Source organism: Chiloscyllium plagiosum, unplaced genomic scaffold (assembly GCF_037043375.1).
Source record: "Chiloscyllium plagiosum isolate Xiang-an unplaced genomic scaffold, Cpla_swu_hap1 HiC_scaffold_38, whole genome shotgun sequence".
In the NCBI taxonomy this organism is placed as follows: Eukaryota; Metazoa; Chordata; class Chondrichthyes; order Orectolobiformes; family Hemiscylliidae; genus Chiloscyllium; species Chiloscyllium plagiosum.
The window spans coordinates 40,849,428-40,869,096 of NW_028270176.1; positions in this window are offsets into that span (position 1 = coordinate 40,849,428).

A 19,669-nucleotide genomic window follows, 5' to 3' on the forward strand; every position below is an offset into this window, starting at 1 on the left:
AGGGACACAGTTCAATATTTCTCACAACTCAGGGGCCGGTGAGAAAAGGCACCATCCCACCGACTGTATCCATCACTTCCATTTGTAACGAATAAAAATGTTCATTAAAGCATGCCGAGCAGCAGGGTGAACGATGTTGTTGTGTGTCATTGTGTTGAAGAAGCTGAGCTGGCGAGAGACGGACTCAGCCCCAAGTCCTGGTCCTCCGGGAAGTCGAGGGGACCACGCCCTGAGCGCAGGAGTTGAGTTTAACACACTCGGTGCTTGCTTTCACCTCTGGATTCCCCCTACTCCGACCTGGACTCCACATTTCCTCTCCCCCACTTTCTCTCTTCATTTTTCTCCCTCTCTCTGCACACTCTCTCTTTCTCACCACCTCACACATTTACTCTCCCTCTTTCCTCTCTCTTACATCCCACATCATTTCTATACATACCTTCACTCTTCTCTCTCCCGCTCACCCGCACTCACACTCTCCTGCTGTCTCTGTCTCCCTCCCACAATTCCGTCTCTACCACATTTTTCCCTCCTCCCACCTCCCACGTATCTTTATCCTCTCACCACGCCCACACGCAGCCTCACCAACAACCCCCCAGTCTCTGGGTCAGAGGGAGAGGGAAGAACCAGGGAGACAGAGTGTCAGATAGAGAGGGACTGAGGGAGGGACAGGACCGGGAGAGATTCAGTCAAAGAGAAACAGAGGGAGGTTGGGGGAGAGAGAGAAACGGAGGGAGAGGGATCGAAAGTGAGATAAGGTGGAGAGAGACTGAAGGAGCATGGGGAGAGAGAGGGGGGCAAGGGAGAGATAGGGTTACGGAGAGAGAGACAGGGGAGGATATAATGAGAGAGCGGTGAGAAAGAGAGAGCGGGCGAGAGAAAGATAAAGAGAAGAGGGACAGCGAGAGAGAGAGAGAGAGAGAGACACCGAGAGAGAGAGAGAGACAGGGAGGGAGAGGGAAAGAGGGAGAGAGAGAATGGGGGCAAGACCTGGAGAGACAGGGGCGAGGAGATAGAAAAAGGGGACGAGCGAGATGGGGGAGGAGAGAGAGAGAAAGAACAAGAGAAAGGGCAGAGAGAGAGAACAAGTGGCGAGAGTATGTTGGGGTGAGAGAGAAAGACAGGGGTGAAAGATAGAGGGGGGCAAGAAAGAGCGAGCGAGAGAGAGGAGTGAGAGAGTGAGAGACGGGGCAAGGGAGAGGGCGAGAGAGAGAACGAGAGAGAGAGAGAAAGGGCGGGAGAGAGAGAGGGGAGAGAGAGAAAGAGAGTGGGGCAAAGGAGAAGGAGGTGAGAGCGAGAGATGTGTGTGTGAGGGAGATGCGGGGCAAGAGAGAGAAGGGGTGAGAGAGAGGGGCGAGAGACAGAGCGTGAGGGCGAGAGAGAGAGCGTGAGTGCGAGCAAGAGAGTGGGCAATAGAGAGTTAGAATGGGTGAGGGAGAGTGAAGAGGCGAGAAAGAGCGACGGGGTCTTGAAAGAGAGAGATAAAGAGAGAGGGCAAGAGAGAGAGACGGGACGAAAGAGACATAGAGGCGAGAGAGAGAGGGAGTGCGAGAGGGAGCAAGAGCGAGAAGGAGGGACAAGGAGAAGGGGATGAGAGAAAGAAAGAGTGCGAGAGGGAGGCGGTAAGAGAGAGAGAAAGAGAGAGGGGCAAGAGAGTTTGTGGGGGAATGAGAGGGAGAGAGCGGGATGAGAGAAATCGGGGCAAGAGAGAGGGGAGCCGCGAGACGGGAGAGGGACCGAGAAAGATGGAGCAAGAGAGACAGAAGGAGCAAGAGAGAGTGCTAGACAGGGGTCGAGAGAGAGAACGGGTGAAACATAGAGAGAGGGGCGAGGGGTGGAGGCAAATGAGAGAGTGAGAGAGAGAGATGCAAGAGAGACAGCGGCGCGAGAGACACAGATAGGGTGCGAGACAGGGAGAAAGAGAGACGGGAGAGAGAGATTGAGACGGAGTGAGAGAGCGAGGGAGAGAGAGAGTGAGTGGGAGAAGAGAGCGAGAGAGCGAGCGTGAGAGAGGGAGAAGAGACAGAGAGCGATAGAGAGGGAGTGCGGCATGCGGTGGGGAGACAGAGGGAGTGAGAGGGCGAGGGGATGCAGAGTGAGAGTGAGGGGCTAAGACAGGGAGAGGAGAGAGAGAGGGCGAGAGAGAAAGAGCGAGAGAGTGAGAGGGGGCGAGAGAGAGGGAGGCTAGTGAGCTGGGGGGCGAGGAAGCGAGAGAGAGGGACGAGTGAGAGAGGGAGAAAGAGAGAGCAAGAGCGAGATATTGGAGGGACAAGAGGGAGAAAGAGATAGAGGGGACGAGAGCGAGAGGATGCGAGAGAGTGAGTGAGGCAGGAGAGAGATAGAGGGGAAGAGAGGGCGGTTCGAAAGAGGTGGGAGAGAGAAAGGGGACGAGAAGTAGAATGGAGAGGAGAGATAGGAGGAGACATAGAGGAGAGAGAGAGGGTACAAGAGAGAGAGGATTGACAGACCGATTGGAGCGGGGAGGGGGAGCGGCGAGATAGAGAAAGTGGGCGAGAGAGAGTGAAACGGGGAGAGAGAGAGCATGGGCGAGAGAGAGAGCCAAAGTGAGAGAGCGCGGGAGATGTTGAGAGAGAGGAGAGTGAGAGGAAGGGCAAGAAGGAGAGAGGGGTGCGAGAGAGGAGGGTCGAGAGAGTGGGTCCGGGAAAGAGGGAGAGGGTGAGAGCGAGAGCGAGAGCAAGGGAGCAAGAGAGGGCGTGACAGAGAGAGAGAGAGATGGACATAGACAGAGTAAGAGCCAGAAGGAGGGTGGGAGAAAAGGGGCAAGGAAGAGAGTATGGGGGCAGAGAGAGTGGGCGAGAGAAAGAGAGAGAGTGGGCGAGAGAAAGGCAGAGAGAGAGAGGGAGGAAGAGGGAGAGGGATCGAGAGATGAAAGAAAGGGGGCGCACGCGTGCGATCGAGTGAGAGAGAGAGGGAGACAGAGACAGGGCGAGAGAGAGGGCGATAGTGAGACCAAGTGCCCGAGAGAGATAGCGGAAAAAAAGGTGAGAGAAAGAGCAAGAGAGAGAGAGAGAGAGAGAGAGAGACATGGAGAGATGTAGAGAGAGAGATGGTGAGAGAGAGGAGAGAGAGAGGAAGGGCGAGAAGGAGAGAGGGGTGCGTTAGAGGGTGAACGAGAGACGCGCCGGGGTCGGGAGAGAGAGAGAACAAGCGAGAGACTATGAGGGGGCAGAAAGAGAGGGCGAGAGCAAGAGACAGTGGGTGAGACAAAGATAGAGCATGGGACCGAGAGATGAATAGAGAGAAGGAGTGAGAGAGAGAAGGAAAGGGCGTCGTTAGAAAGGGAGAAAGGGGGCAAGAAAGAAAGTGGGGAGAGAGAGAAGAGGCGATAATGAGAATGAGAGAGTGAGAGCGAGCTTGCGGGGGCCGAGAGAGAGAGAAAAGTGCGAGAGTGGGGTCAGAGAGAGGGGTCGAGAGAGGGCGAGATTGAGGCATCATAGAGAGAGGAGGGTAGAGAGAGAGAGAGCGGAGATGACAGGGGGGGATAGCGAGAGAGACGGGGAAGATAGAGACAGACAGGGATAGAGAGAGTGATGGGATGAGCATGAGAGGGGGTGCGAGGGAGAGATAGGAATGGAGAGACGAGGTTGAGAGTGAGAGTGAGAGCAAGGGACCAAGAGATTGGGGAAAGAGAGAGTTTGCGGGAGGGATACAGCGAGAGAGTCGGGGGTGAGAGAGACAGAGGGGGAGAGGAAGAGAGAGAAAGATTGAACGAGAGAGAGAGGGGTGAGTGAGAGAGAGGGGGGCAAGACGGGCCAAGAGAGGATGTGAGAGAGGGAGGCAAGAGAGAGAGAGGGGGCGCGAGAGAGGGTGCGAGAGTGGGAAGCGAGAGGGGGGAGAGAGGGTGAGAGAGGGTGCAAAAGAGGGGGAGAGAGAGGCGTCAAGAGAAGGGGCGAGAGAGACAGAGTGGGGGAGAGATGGGTCGAGAGAGGGGTCAAGAGGGTTTGAGAGAGAGCGGGCAACAGAGGGGGAGAGAGGGTGTCGGGAGAGAGGTCGAGAGAGGGACTTGGGAGAGGGAGTGAGAGAGAGGGGACGAGAGTACGGGCGTGAGAGACGACCTGAGAGGGTTGAGGCAATGGGTGAGAGAGAGAGGCGAGAGAGAGGGGCAAGAGTGTGGGGGGAAAGAGGGGGTGAGAGACGGGGTGAAAGAGGGTGCATGAGAGTGAGCGAATGAGAGAAAGAAGAGGTGAGAGAGGGGCAAAGAGAGGGGGAGAGAGATGGGTGAGATATAGACAGAGAGGGAGGAGAGAGAGCTGGGCATGAGAGTGCGCGAGAGAGGGGGCAAGAGAGCGCCGACAGAGGGCGCGCGAGAGAGAGCAGTGGGAGAGAGAGGGGGTCGAGCGGGTGGGCCAGAAGTGGCGGGTAGTGGGCGAGAGGGGGGCGAAAGAGGTGGGGCGGGATGGGGGCTGAAGGGGGCGACGGATGCGGCGAGAGAGGGTGAGAGTGAGGGTTGAGGGGGCGAGAAAGGGCGCAGCGAGAGAGGGGTCAAGAGAGGGGCGAGAGACAGGGGGCGTGAGAGATGGCGCGAGCAAGAGAGAGGGGGGCGAGAGAGAGGACGAGATGCGGGTGGGAGAGGAGGTCGAGAGAGGGTGCAAGCGAGAGAGGGGATGAACGAAACGGTGAGAGAGGGAGAGAGGTTGCGAAAATAGGGGCTAGAGTGGGGCCGGGAGAAGGGCCGGTAGAGTGGTGAGAGAGGGTGTGTGCGTGTGTGTGTGTATGAGAGAGAGAGAGAGAGATGAGGCGAGAGACGGGGCGAGAGATGGGGGAGAGAGAGGCGATAGAGAGCGAGGGGGTGGGAAAGGTGGCGAGTGAGTGGGCAAGAGAGGCGACGAGAGAGGACGCGGGAGATGGGCAGAGAGGGGAGCAAGAGGGGGCGACAGGCAAGTGAGAGAGGGGGTCGAGAGGGTGGGCTAGAAGTGGCGGATGGTGGGCGAGAGGGGGCGAGAGAGGTGTGGCGGGTGTGGAGGCGTAAGAGGGGGCAACAGGGTGGGCGAGAGCTGGGGTGAGAGAGGGGATCGAGGGGCAAGAAGGGGCGGGGTTACAGGTGTGCGAGACAGGTGGGGCGAGAGAGGAGGCGGCAGAGGAGGTCAAGTGAGGGTGCGAGCGAGGGGGGGGTGAGTGAAACGGCGAGAGAGTGAAATAGTGGACCAGAATGCGGGCGAATGTGGGGGTGGGAGAGAGGCCGGGAGAGTGGCGGAAGAGGGTGTGAGAGAGAGAGGGGACGAGAGACTGGGCGAGATATGGGCGAGACGGGGATCGTCAGAGAGGGGCGAGAGAGAGGATGAGAGTGCTGACGAGAGGGGCGAGAAGGTGAGGGTCGAAAGAGTGGGTGAGAGATAGGCGAGAGAGGGGCGAGAGAGAGAGAAGATAGAGAGGTGGTGAGAGAGGGGGCGAAAGAGAGGGCTCGAGAAATTGAGAGACAGAGAGGCGAGAGAGAGAGGTGAGAGAGAGGGATGAGAGTGGGTGCGAGAGTGTGGGGCAAAAGAGGGGGCGAGAGCGTGGGTGAGAGAGGGAGCAAGAGAGGGGGCAAGAGCGGCAGCCAGAGAGAGTGGCAAGAGTGGGGGCGACAGTGGCAATGCGATGGGGAGAGAGAGATAGGTGGGCGACAGAGAGAGGGGAGAGATAAGCAGCGAGAGGGGTGTCGAGAGAGGGGGCGAGAGTGTGGGCGAGAGAGGGAGCAAGAGAGGCTGGAGAGAATCAAGAGACAGAAAGAGGAGGCGAGAGAGGGGCGAGAGAGGGAGCGAGAGAGGGGGCGAGACATTGGTGAGAGTTGGGGGGACGAGAGAGAGAGGTGGGAACAAGAATGAGTGAGAGAACGGGTAAGAGAGGGGCAAGAGAGGGGGCGGGAGAGATAGATGGGCGAGAGAGTGTGCGAGATAGGGGGCGAGAGAGTGGGGTGAGAGAGGTGGGCGAGAGGGCGAGAGATGGGGCGAGAAAGGGTGTCAAGTGGGTGGGTGAAAAGGGGTGATGGGGCGAGAGGTGGGCGAAAGATGTAGGGAGGGAGTGGGGTCATGAGAGGTTCTGGAGAGGGGGCAAGATGGAGGCGAAAGAGGTGGTCAAGAGAAGGGGCGCGAAGGGGGAGTGGGGAGAGGGGTGCGAGAGAGCTGGTGCGAGAGAGGGGCAATAGATGGAGCGAGAGAGGAGGTCAAGAGAAGGGGCAACAAGGTGGGGCGTGAGAGGGGGCAAGGCAGGGGGCGTTAGAGGAGGTCGAGACAGCGTGCGAGCAAGAGAGAGAGGGGGTGAGTGAGACGCCGGAGAGTGAGCGAGGGGGCGAGAATGTGGTCGAGAGTCGTGCCGGAATAGAAGCGGGAGAGTAGTGACAGAGAGGATGAGAGAGAGAGACGGGGGCGGGAGAGGGGGCGAGAGAGCGAGATGGGCCGAGAGAGGGGACGAGAGTTGGGCGAAGTTGGGAGAGAGGCGCAATAGAGAGTGAGACGGAGGCGAGAGAGAGACGAGAGAGATGGTGAGAGAGGGGGCGAGAGTGAGAGAGTAGGCAAGAGAAATGGTGAGAGAGAGGCGAGAGAGAGGTGAGAGACAGGTGCGAGACTGCGTGCGAGGGAACGGGTGACGGAGAGAGAGTTGGGGCGAAAGAGACAGCAGAAAGACAGGGTGTTGAGCAAGACGGCGAGAGAGGGAGAGGGCGGCGAAAGTTGTGGGAAAGGGGGCGAGAGAGAGGTCGAGAGAGAGAGGGCGGCGGAAGTTGTGGGAAAGGGGGCGACAGAGAGGTCGAGAAAGAGAGTTAGGGGAGTGAGGGGGCGAGAACAAGGCGAGAGAGGGGTCGAGATGGAGAGAGAGGGCAAGACTGTGGGGGTCTAATAGTGAGGGGTAGAGAGCGAGGGGTATGTCAGGGGGCGAGAGAGAGAGAGGGGAGAGAGTGGAGGTCGGAGGGGTGCGACAGTGGGGACGAGATTGGGAATGAGAGTGGGGACGAGAGTGGGGGCCAGGCTGTGGGCGAGTTGGGACGCGCTAGAGGGGCTCGGGAGAGTGGTTCGAGAGAGACACTTGGGAGAGAGAGTGAGAGAGAGAGGGGACTAGAGAGTGGGCGAGAGAGAGGGCCTGAGAGGGATGAGACAAACTGTAAGAGCGAGAGGCGAAAGAGAGGGGCGAGAGAGAGGGGCCAGAGAGAGGGGATGAGAGACTGGCCGAGAGATGGAGAATGAGAGGGGTCGAGTGAGAGAAAGAGGAGACGAGAGATGGGGCGCGAGAGGGAGCTACAGATAGAGAGAGGGGGCGAAAGAGAGAGAGGTGGGTGGAAGAGGGGGTGAGATCGTGGGGCGAAATAGTAGGCGAGAGAGGCGGCGAGAGAGGTTGGCAAGAGTTGGGGAGAGGTGGGCTGAGAGGCGAGAGAGAGGATATCGAGGGGGAGAGATAGGGACGGTAGTGGGTAGGAGGGGGACGAGAGAGTTGGGGCGGGAGTAAGGGCGTAAGAGGTGCGAGGGAGTAGTCAAGAGAGGGAGCGAGAGAGGGGTAGAAGGGTCGAGAAGAGGGAACAGGGTGAGATGAATGCGAGAGAGATGGGCCAAGGGGGGCGACAGAGGGGTTGAAAGAGATGGCGAGAGAGGGGGCGGGAGAGGAGGTCGAGAGAGCGTGTGAGTGAGAAAGAGGGGTGAGCGAAATGGCGAGAGAGTGAGTGAAGGGACGAGAATGGTAGCAAGAGTGGGGGCGGAAGAGGAACCGGGAGAGTGGCGAGAGACAGGGCAAGAGAGGTTGCAAGAGTGGACATGAGACTGGGCAAGTGGGGGCCAGACTGGGGGTGAGAGTGGGGCTCAACAGAGGTGGATAGCAGGCAAGAGAGGTGGCGAGAGAGGGGTAAAGAGAGCGGGCTAGAGAGGGGGCGAGAGAGGGCGCGAGAGTACAGGCGAGAGAGGGGCTCAGGAGAGGGGTACGAGAGAGAGACTTGGGAGAGGGAGTGAGAGAGAGGGGACGACAGAGTTGGCGAGAGAGGGTGCCTTAGAGGGGGTGAGGCAAAGTATGAGAGAGAGAGGGGCGAGAGAGAATGGCGAGAGTGTGGGGCGAGAGAGGGGGTGAGAGACGGGGCGAGAGAGGGAGTATAAGAGAGGGAGAGTGAGAGAAAGAGGTGGAGAGAGAAGGGGCGAGAGATAGGGAGAGGGGGCGAAACAGTGGTGTGAGCCAGTGTGTGTATTGGTGGTGGTGTGTGTGGTGGTGAGCGTGACGGTGAGGGTGGTGTAGGGCAGTGTGTAATGTGGTGGAGTATGTGGGGGTGAATGTGAAAGTGGGGTGGTGTGGGTCTCTGTGTGCGCGGGTGGTGGAGTGCTTCACGGTGAGCGTGTCGGTGGGGGTGCAGTGGTCAATGTGTGATGGTGCTGGAGCGTTGGGGGTGAGCGTGATGGTGGGTGTGGTGAAGTTTAGTGTGTGTTTTAATGGTCAGGTATGTGGGGGAGAGCGTGATTGTGGGGGTGGAGTGGGGCAGTGTGTGTGCTGGTGGTGGAGTGTGTGGGGGTAATAATAAGTGGGGGTGGTATGGGGCAGTAGGTGTCATGGTGGTGGAGTGTGTGGGGATGAGCGTGACGGTGGGGGGTGTGTAGGGCAGTGGGTGAGATGGTGCTGGAGTGTGTGGGGGTGTGCGTAACGGTGAGGGTGGAGTGGGGCAGTGTGTGTGAGAGTGGTGGTGTGTGTGAGGGTGAGCGTGACGGTGGGGGTAGTGTGGGGCTGTATGTGTGATGGTGGTGGTGTGTGGTGGTGAGCGTGATGGTGAGGGTGGTGAAGGGCAGTTAGTGATGGTGGTGGAGTGTGTGGGGGTGAACTTGACAGTGGGTTGGTGTGGGTCTGTGTCTGCGGGTGGTGGAGTGTGTCGGGGTGAGCATGACTGTGGGGGTGCAGTGGGCAATGTGTGTGATGGTGGTGGTGTGTGGGGAGGTGAACGTGACGGTGGGGGTGGAGTGGGGCAGTGTGTGTGATGGTGGTGGATTGTGTTGGCGTGAGAATGACGATGAGGGTGGTGTGGGGCAGTGTGTGAGATGGTGGGTGTGTGTGGGTGTGCGTGACAGTGTGGGTGGTTTGGTGCAGAGTGTGTGATGGTGGTGAGTGTGTGGGTGAGCGTGACGGTGAGGGTGGTGTAGGACAGTGTGTGTGATGGTGGTGGTGTGTGTGAGGGTGACCGTGACGGTGGGGGTAGTGTGGTGCAGTGTGTGTGATGGTGGTGGAGTGGGTGGGGGCGAGCCAAGATTTTGGGGTGGTGTGGGGCAGTGTGTGTGACGGTGGTGGTGTGCGTGTGGTGAGAGTGACTGTGAGAGTGGTGAAGGGCAGTGTTTGATGTGGTGGAGTGTGCGCGGGTGAACGTGACAGTGGGGTGGAGTGGGTCTGTGCATGTGCATGTGGTGGAGTGTGTCGGGGTGAGCGAGTCGGTGGGGGTGCAGTGGGCAATGGGTGTGATGGTACTGGAATGTTGGGGATGAGCGTGACGGTGGGAGTGGTGAAGGTTAGTGTGTGTTTTGATGGCCGAGTGTGTGGGGGAGAGCGTGATGGTGGGTGTGGAGTGGGGTAGTGTGTGTGATGGTGGTGAAGTGGGTGGGGGTGAGTGTGAATGTGGGGGTGGTGTGGGGCAGTGTTTGATGGTGGTGGGGTGTGTGGGCGTGTGCACGATGGTGGTGCTGGAGTGTGTGGGGTGTGCGTGACGGTGAGGGTGGAGTGTGGCAGTGTGTGTGAGAGTGATGGTGTGTGTGAGTGTGAGCGTGACGGTGGGGGGAGTGTGGGGCTGCAGTTATGGTGGTGGTGTGTGTGGTGGTGAGCGCGATGGTGAGGTTGGTGAAGGGCGGTTTGTGATGGTGGTGGAGTGTGTGGGGGTGAACGTGACAGTGGGTTGGTGTAGGTCTGTGTCTGCGGGTGGTGGAGTGTGTCGGGGTGAGCGTGACATTGGGGGTGGTGAAGGTTAGTGTGTGTTTTGATGGTCGAGTGTGTGGGGGAGCGCGTGACGGTCGGGGTGGAATGGGGCAGTATGTGTGCCGGTGGTGGTGTGTGTTGTGGTGAGCATGAGTAGGGGTGGTGTGGGGCAGTGTTTGATTGTGGTGGAGTGTTGAGGGATCAGCGTGCTGGTGATGGTTGTGTGGAGCAGTGTGTGTGATTGTGGTGGAGTGTGTGGTTGAGTGTCATGATAGCGGTGGTGTGGGGCAGTGTGTATGATGGTGGTGGAGTCTGTGGGTATGAGCGTGACGGGGGCCAGTGTGTGTGAGGGTGGTGGAGTGTGTGGGCGTGAGGAGGACAGTGGGTGTGGTGTGGGCAAGGAGCATGAGGATGGTGGAGTGCGTGGGCGTGTGCGTGAGAGTGGGGTGGTGTGGGACAGAGTGTGTAATGGTGGTGGTGGGTGTGGGGATGATGTGACAGTGGGATTGTGTAGGGCAGTGGGTGTGATGGTGCTGGAGTGTGTGGGGGTGTGCGTGACGGTGAGGGTGGAGTGGTGCAGTGGTGGTGTGTGTGAGGGTGAGCGTGACGGTGGGGGTAGTGTGGGGCTGTATGTGTGACGGTAGTGGTGTGTGTGGTGGTGAGCGTGATGGTGAGGGTGGTGAAGGGCAGTTTGTGATGGTGGTGGAGTGTGTGGGGGTGAACGTGACAGTGGGTCTGTGTCTGCGGGTGGTGGAGTGTGTCGGGGTAAGCGTGACTGTGGGGGTGCAGTGGGCAATGTGTGTGATGGTGGTGGTGTGTGTGGGGTTGAGCGTGACGGTGGGTGTTGAGTGCGGCAGTGTGTATAATGGTGGTGGAGTGTGTTGGCGTGAGCATGACAGTAGGAATGGTGTGGGGCAGTATGTGTGAAGGTTGTGGAGTGTGTTGGGGTGAGCATGACAGTGGGGGTGGTGTTGGCAAGGAATATGAGGGTGGTGGAGTGTGTGGGGGTGTGCGTGAGGGTGGGGTGGTCTGGGGCAGAGTGTGTGATGGTGGTGGTGTGTGTGAAGGTGAGCGTGATGGTTGGGGCAGTGTGTGTGATGGTGGTGGAGTGCGTGGTGGTGACCATGACGGTGGGGGTGGTGTGGGGCAGTGTGTTATGGTGGTGGAGTGTGTGGGGGTGAGCGTGAGAGTGAGGGTGGTATGGGGAAGTATGTGTAATGGAGTTTGTGTGTGTGGTTGTGAGCATGACAGTGAGGGTGGTGAAGGGCTGTATGTGATTTTGGTGGAGTATGTGCGGGTGAACAAGACAGTGTAGCGGTGTGGGTCTGTGTGTGCGCGGGTGATTAAGTGTGTCAGGGTAAGCGTGTCGGTGGGGGTACAGTGGGCAATGCGTGTGATGATGGTGGAGTGTGGGGGGATGACCGTGACGGTGCGGTGGTGAAAGTTATTGTGTGTGTTGATGGTCTAGTGTGTGGGGGAGAGCGTGATTGTGGGGGTGGAGTGGGGCAGTGTGTGTGATTGTGGTGGAGTGTGTGGTGGTGTGCAAGAGAGTTGGGGTGGTGTGAGGCAGTGTGTGAGATGGGGTGGAGTGTGTGGGAGTGTGCACGATGGTAGGGCTGGTGTAGGGCAGTGGGTGTGATGGTGGTAGAGTGTGTGGGAACGAGCAATACGGTGGGGGTTGTGGAGGGCAGTGGGTGTGATGGTGGTGGAGTGTGTTGGGTGTTCGTGGCGGTGAGGGTGAAGTGAGGCAGTGTGTGTGATGGTGGTGGTGTGTGTGATGGTGAGCGTGACGGTGAGGGTGGTGAAGGGCAGATGGAGTCAGGTGGGTGTCAGGTTGATAGTGATGGAGTGAGTGCGTGTGAGGGGTTCAGGGTGACGGTGATGGAGTGAGTCTGAGGACATCAGTGTGACTGTGATGGAGTGAGTGTGAGGGTGTCATGGTGACAGCGATGGACTGAGTGTGAGAGGGTCAGGTTGGCAGTAATGGAGTGAGAATGAGGTTGTCATGGTGACGGAGATGGAGTGAGTGTGAGAGGGTCAGGATGACAGTGATGGAGTGAGTGTGATGGGGTCAGGGTGACTGTGAGGGAGTGAGTATGAGAACGTCAGGGTGACGGTGATAGTGAGAGAGTGAGGGGGTCAGGGTGACAGTGATGGAATGAGTGTGAGGGGGTCTAGGTGACGGTGATGGAGTGAGTGTGAGGGGGTCAAGGTGAGGGTGATGGAGTGAGTGTGAGGCTTCAGGCAGACTGTGATGGAGTGAGTGTGAGGGGTCAGTGTAACGGTGATGGAGTGAATGTGAGGGGGTCATGGCGAGGTTGATGGAGTGAGTGTGAGTGGGTCTGGGTAACGTTGATGGAGTGAGCGTGAGGGGTCAAGGTGACGGTAATGAAGTGAGTATGAGGGGGTCTAGGTGACGGTGATGGAGTGAGTGTGAGGGGGTCAGAGAGACGGTGATGGAGTCAGTGAGAGGTTGTCAGCGTGACGGCGTTGGAAGTGAGTGTGAGGGGTCAGGGTGACAGCGATGGAGTGAGTGTGAGGGGGCAGGGTGACGATGATGTAGTGAAAATGAGTTGTTCAGTGTGACGGTGATGGAGTGAGTGTGCGGGGCTCAGTGTGACGGTGATAGAGTCAGTGTGATGTGGTCAGGATGACAGTGACGGAGTGACTGTGAGGGGGTCTGGGTGACGGTGAATGAGTGAGTGTTAGATGGTCTGGATAATGTTGGTGGAGTGAGTGGGAGCGGATCAGAGTGACGGTGATGGAGTGAGTGTGAGGCGGTCAGGGTGACGGTGATAGAGTGAGTGTGAGGGGGTCTGGATGACGGTGATGGAGTGAGTGAGTGTGATGGGGTCAGGGTAACGATGATGGAGTGAGTCTGGAGGCATCAGTGTGACGGTGATGGAGTGAGTGTGAGGGGGTCAGAGTGATGGTTATGGAGAGAGTAAGGTGGCCAGGGTGACAGTGACGGAGTGAGTGTGAGGCGCCCATGGCGATGGTGACGGGGTGATTGTGAGAGGGCCAGGGTCAAGTTGATGACGTGCATGTTAGGGGGTCAAGGTGAGGGTGATGGAGTGAGTATGAGGGCGTCATGCTGACAGTGATGGAGTGAGTGTGAGAGGGTCAAGGTGACAGTCATTGAGTGAGTATAAGGTTGTATTTGTGACGGTGATGGAGTGAGTGTGAGAGTGGCAGGGTGACGGTGATGGAGTGAGTGTAAGTGGGACAGGGTGACGGTGATGGAGTGAGTGTGAGGGGATCACTATGACGGTGATTGAGTGAGTGTGAGGGGTTCAAGGTGATGGTGATGGAGTGAGTGTGAGGGGATCAGTGTGACGGTGATGAAGTGAGTGTGAGGGGTTTAGGATGACGGTGATGGAGTGAGTGTGAGTGGTTCAGAGTGACAGAGATGGAGTGAGTGTGCGGCAGTCAGGGTGATGTTGATGGAGTGAGTGTGAGGGGGTCAGGGTGACGGTGATGTAGTGAGGATAAGGCAGTCAGAGTCACTGAGATGGGCTTAGTGTGAGATGGTCAGGGAGATGGTGATGGAGTGAGTGTGAGTTGGTCTGGGTAACGTTGATGGACAGAGTGTGAGTGGTCAGGGTGACAGTGATGGAGTGAATGTGAGGGGGTCAGGGTGACGGTGATGGTGTGTGTATGAGGAGATCCGTGTGACGATGATGGAGTGAATGTGAGGGGGCCAGGGTGACGGTGATGGACTGAGTGTGATGGGGTCACGGTGACGATGTTGGATTGTGTGTGAGGACATCAGTGTGACTGTGATGGAGTGAGTGTGAGGGGGTCAGGGTGACGGTGATGGAGTGAGTGTGAGGGGGTCTGGATAACGTTGGTGGAGTGAGTGTGAGAGGGTCAGGGTGAGGGTGATGGAGTGAGTGTGAGGGATTCAGGGTGATGGTGATGGAGTGAGTGTGAGGGGTCAGGGTGACGGTGATGGTGTGTGTGCGAGGTGATCAGTGTGACGGTGAAGGAGTAAGTGTGAGGGGTTTAGGATGACGGTGATGGAGTGTGTATGTGGGGATCCGTGTGACGATGATGGAGTGAGTGTGAGGGGGTCAGGTTGACGGTGATGGAGTGAGTGTGAGGGGGTCAGGGAGACGGTGATGGAGTGAGTGCGCGGCGTTCAGGGTGATGGTGACATAGTGAGTGTGAGGGGGTCAGGGTGACGGTGATGGACTGAGTGTGACGGGGTCACGGTGACGATGTTGGAGTGAGTGTGAGCGGGTCAGGGTGATCGTGATGGTGTGAGTGTGAGGCAGTCAGGGTGACGGTGATGGAGTGAGTGTGAGGTGTCAGGGTGACAGTGACAGAGTGAGTGTGAGTCGTCCGTGTGCCTGTGATGGAGTGAGTGTGGAGTGTCAGGCAAACAGTGATGGAGTGAGTGCGAGTGAGTCAGGGTGACGGTGATGGAGTGACTGTGAGTGTGTCAGGGCGATTGTGATGGAGTGAGTGCGAGGTGGTCAGGATGACAGTGATGGAGTGAGTGTGCGGGTGTCAGGGTGATAGTGATGGAGTGAGTGTGAGGCAGTCAGGGTGACGGTGATGGAGTGAGTGGGAGGTGTCAGGGTGACAGTGACAGAGTAATTGTGAGTCGTCCGTGTGCCTGTGATGGAGTGAGTTTGGGGTGTCAGGCAAAGAGTGATGGAGTGAGTGCCAGTGAGTCAGGGTGACGGTGATGGAGTGACTGTGAGTGGGTCAGGGCGATTGTGATGGAGTGAGTGCGAGTGGGTCAGGATGACAGTGATGGAGTGAGTGTGGGGTGTCAGGCTGACAGTGACGGAGTGAGTGCGAGGTGGTCAGGATGACAGTGACGGAGTGAATGTGAGAAGGTCCAGGTGACAGTGATGGAGTGAGTGTGAGGGGTTCAGTGTGATGGTGATGGCATGAGTGTGCAGGGCTCAGTGTGACAGTAATAGAGTCAGTGTGATGTGGTCAGGATGACAGTGACGGAGTGATGTTGAGGGGGTCTGGGTGACGGTGAAGGAGTGAGTGTGAGATGGTCTGGATGACGTTGGTGGAGTGAGTGGGAGCGGATCAGAGTGACGGTGAGTGTGAGTGAGTGTGGGTGACGGTGATGGAGTGAGTGTGAGGGGTTCTGGATGACGGTGATGGAGTGAGTGTGATGGGGTCAGGGTAACGATGATGGAGTGAGTCTGAAGGCATCAGTGTGGCGGTGATGGAGTGAGTGTGAGGGGGTTAGGGTGACGGTTATGGAGAGAGAATACGGTGGTCAGGGTGACAGTGACGGAGTGAGTGTGAGGCGGCCATGATGATGGTGACGGGGTGATTGTGAGAGGGTCAGAGTCAAGTTGATGACGTGCATGTTAGGGGGTCAAGGTGAGGGTGATGGAGTGAGTATGAGGGCGTCATGCTGACGGTGATGGAGTGAGTGTGAGAGGGTTGAGGTGACAGTCATTGAGTGAGTATGAGGTTGTAATGGTGACGGTGATGGAGTGAGTGTGAGAGTGTCAGGGTGTCGGTGATGGACAGAGTGTGAGGGGATCACTATGACGGTGATTGAGGGAGTGTGAGGGGTTCAGGGTGATGGTGATGGAGTGAGTGTGAGGGGTCAGGGTGAAGGTGATGGTGTGTGTGCGAGGGGATCAGTGAGACGGTGATGGAGTGAGTGTGAGGGGTTTAGGATGACGGTGATGGAGTGACTGTGAGAGGGTCAGGGCGATAGTGACGGAGTGAGTGCGAGGTGGTCAGGATGACAGTGACGGAATGAATGTGAGAGGGTCCAGCTGACAGTGATGGAGTGAGTGTGAGGGGTTCAGTGTGGCGGAGATGGAGTGAGTATGAGAGGTCACTGCGACAGTGGTGGAGTGATTGTGAGGTGGTCAGGGTGACAGTGATGGAGTGAGTGTGCGGGTGTCAGGGTGATAGTGATGGAGTGAGTGTGAGGGGATCAGTGTGACGGTGATGTAGTGAGTGTGAGGGGTCAGATTGACAGTGCTGGAGTGAGTGTGAGCGGGTCAGGGTGACGGTGATGGAGTGAGTGTGAGGGGATCACTCGGACGGTGATTGAGTGAGTGTGAGGGGTCCAGGGTGATGGTGATGGAGTGAGTGTGAGGGATCAGGGTGAAGGTGATGGTGTGTGTGCGAGGGGACCAGTGAGACGGTGATGGAGTGAGTGTGAGGGGCGTAGGATGACGGTGATGAAGTCAGTGTGAGGGGTTCAGGGTGACAGAGATGGTGTGAGTGTGAGGGAGTCAGGGTGATGCTGATGGAGTGAGTGTGAGGGGGTCAGGATGACGGTCATGTCGTGAGGATGAGGCAGTCAGGGTCACTGAGATGGGCTTCGTATGAGAGGTTCAGGGAGATGGTGATGGAGTGAGTGTGAGTTGGTCTGGGTAACGTTGACGGACAGAGTGTGAGTGGTCAGGGTGACGGTGATGGAATGTGTATCAGGAGATCCGTGTGACGATGATGGAGTGAGTGTGAGGGTGTCAGGTTGACGGTGATTGAGTGAGTGTCAGGGGTCAGAATGTGATGGTGTCACGGTGACGATGTTGGAGTGAGTGTCAGCGGGTCAGGGTGATGGTGATGGAGTGAGTGTGAGGCAGTCAGGGTGACGGTGATGGAGTGAGTGTGAGGTGGTCAGGGTGACAGTGACAGAGTGAGTGTGAGTGGTCCGTGTACCTGTGATGGAGTGAGTGTGGGGTGTCACGCTGACAGTGATGGAGTGAGTGTGAGTGGGTCAGGTTTACGGTGATGGAGTGAATGTGAGAGGGTCCAGGTGACAGTGATGGAGTGCGTGTGAGGGGCTCAGGGTGACGGTGATGGAGTGAGTCTGAGGACATCAGTGTGACTTTGATGGAGTGAGTGTGAGGGGGTCAGGGTGATGGTGGTGGAGAGAGAGTAAGATGGTCAGTGTGACGGTGATACAGTCAGTGTGAGGTGGTCAGGATGACAGTGACGGAGTGACTGTGAGGGGGTCAAGGTGACGGTGATGGAGTGAGTGTGAGGTAGTCTGGATAACGTTGGTGGAGTGAGTGGGAGCGGATTAGAGTTACGGTGATGGAGTGAGTGTGAGAGGGTCAGGGTGACAGTGATTGAGTGAGTATGAGGTTGTAATGGTGACGGTGATGGAGTGAGTGTGAGAGGGTCAGGGTGACGGTGATGGAGTGAGTGTGAGGGGTTAAGGGTGATGGTGATGGAGTGAGTGTGAGGGGTCAGGGTGACGGTGATGGAGTGAGTGTGAGGGTGTCAGGGAGACGGTGATGGAGTGAATGTGAGGTGTTCAGGGTGACAGTGATGTAGCGACTGTGAGGGGGTCAGGGTGACGGTGATGGACAGAGTGTGACGGGGTCACGGTGACGATGTTGAAGTGAGTGTGAGCGGTTCAGGTTAGTGGTGGTGATGGAGTGAGTGTGAGGCAGTCAGGGTGACGGTAATGGAGTGAGTGTGAGGTGTCAGGGTTACGGTAATGGAGTGAGTGTGGGGTGTCAGGCTGACAGTGATGGAGTGAGTGCCAGTGGGTCAGGGTGGCGGTGATGGAGTGACTGTGAGTGGGTCAGGATTACAGTGACGGAGTGCATGTGAGAGGGTCCAGGTGACAGTGTGGGGGTGAGTGTGAGGGGTTCAGTGTGGCGGAGATGGAGTGAGTATGAGAGGTCAGGGCGACAGTGGTGGAGTGATTGTGAGGTGGTCAGGGTGACGGTGATGGAGTGAGTGTGAGTGGATCAGTGTGATGGTGATGGAGTGAGTGTGAGGGGTCAGATTGACAGTGATGGAGTGAGTGTGAATGGGTCAGGGTGACGGTGATGGAGTGAGTTTGAGGGGGTCAGTGTGACGGTGATGGAGTGAGTGTGAAGGGGTCAAGGTGACGGTGATGGAGTGAGTGTGAGGCGATCAGTGTGACGGTGATGGAGTGATTGTAAGAGAGACCGTGTGATGGTGATGGAGTGGTGTGAGGCGGTCAGCATGATGGTGATGGAGTGATAGCGAGGAGGTCACGGTCATGGTGATGGAGTAAGAGTGAGGGCATGTGGGTGACAGTGACGGAGTGAGTGTGAGGGTTTCACGATGACTAGGATGGAGTGAGAGAGAGAGGGTGTCAGGGTGACGGTGATGGAGTGTGTGAGGCGGACAGCGTGATGGTGATGAAGTGAGTGTGAGGGGGTCATGGTGAGGGTGATGGAGTGAGTGTGAGTGGGTCTGGGTAACGTTGATGCAGTGAGTGTGAAGGGTCAGGGTGATGGTGATGGAGTGAGTCTGAGGGGGTCAGGGTGACAGTGAATGTGTGTTTGTGAGAGGTCAGTGTGACTTTGACGGAGTGAGTGTGAGGGGGTCAGGTTGACAGTGATGGCTTGAGTGTAAGGAGGTCAGAGTGAGGCTGATGGAATGAGTGCGAGGGGGTCAGGCATACTGTGATGGAGTGAGTTTGAGGGGGTCAGTCTGACGGTGATGGAGGGAGTGTGAAGGGGCCAAGGTGACTGTCATGGAGTGATTGTAAGGGAAACCGTGTGATGGTGATGGAGTGAGTGTGAGGCGGTCAGCATGACGGAGTGAGACTGAGTTGGTCATGGTGATGGTGATGGAGTAAGAGTGAGGGCGTCAGGGTGACAGTGATGGAGTGAGTGTGAGGGGGTCAGGATGACGGTTATGGAGTGAGTGTGAGGGGGTCAGGGAGACGGTGATGTAGCCAGTGAGAGGAGGTCAGGGTGACGGCGTTGGAAGTGAGTGTGAGGGGGTCTGGGTAACGATGATGTTGTGAGTTTGAGTTGTTCAGTGTGACGGTGATGGATTGAATGTGAGGCGGTCATGGTGACGGTGACTGAGTGACTGTGATGGTGTCTGTGTGACAGTGAAGGAGTGAGAGTATGAGGGCCAGAGTGACAGTGATAGAGTCAGTGTGACACGGTCTGGGTAACAATAGTGGAGTGAGTGGGAGGGGTCAGGGTGACCGTGATGGAGTGAGTGAGTGTGAGGGGGTCAGGGTGACGTTGATAGAGTGAGTCTGAGGGCATCAGTATGACGGTGATGGAGTGAGTGTGAGTGGGTCAGGGTGATGGTGGTGGAGAGAGAGCAATGTGTTCAGGGTGACAGTGATGGAATGAGTGTGAGGTGGTCATGGTGACGGTGAAGGAGTGAGTGTGAGCGGGTCAGGATGACGGTGACAGAGTGAGAGTGAGGAGTCAGTGTGACGCTTATAGAGTGAGTGTGATTGGTCTGAGAAACATTGATGGACTGAATGTGAGGGGTCAGGGTGACGGTGATGGAGTGTGTATGAGGGGATCCGTGTGACGGTGATGGAGTGAGTGTGAGGGGTCAGGGTGACGGTGATGTAGTGATTGTAAGAGGGTCAGGGTAACAGTGACGGAGTGAGTGTGAGGGGGTCAGGATGACTAGAATGGAGTGAGAATGAGTGGGTCAGGGTGACAGTGATGGCGTAAGTGTGAGCGGGTCAGGGTGACGGTGATGGAGTGACTGTGAGGCGAACAGGGTGACGGTGATGGAGTGAGTGTGAGACAGTCAGGGTGAAAGAGATGGAGTGAGTGTGAGGGGATCATGGTGAGGGTGATGGAGTGAGGGTGGTGATTGGATCTGGGTAACGTGGATAGAATGAGTGTGAGGGGTCAGGTTGTCAGTGATGGAGCGAGTCTGAGGGGGTCAGGGTGACGGTGATGGAGTGAGTTTGAGGCGACAGGGTGACAGAGATGGATTGAGTGTGAGGGGTTCAGGATGACTGGGATGGAGTGAGAGTGAGTGGGTCAGGGTGACAGTGATGGCGTGAGTGTGAGGCGATCAGGCTCACGGTAATGGAGTGAGTGTAAGGGGGTCAGGGTGACAG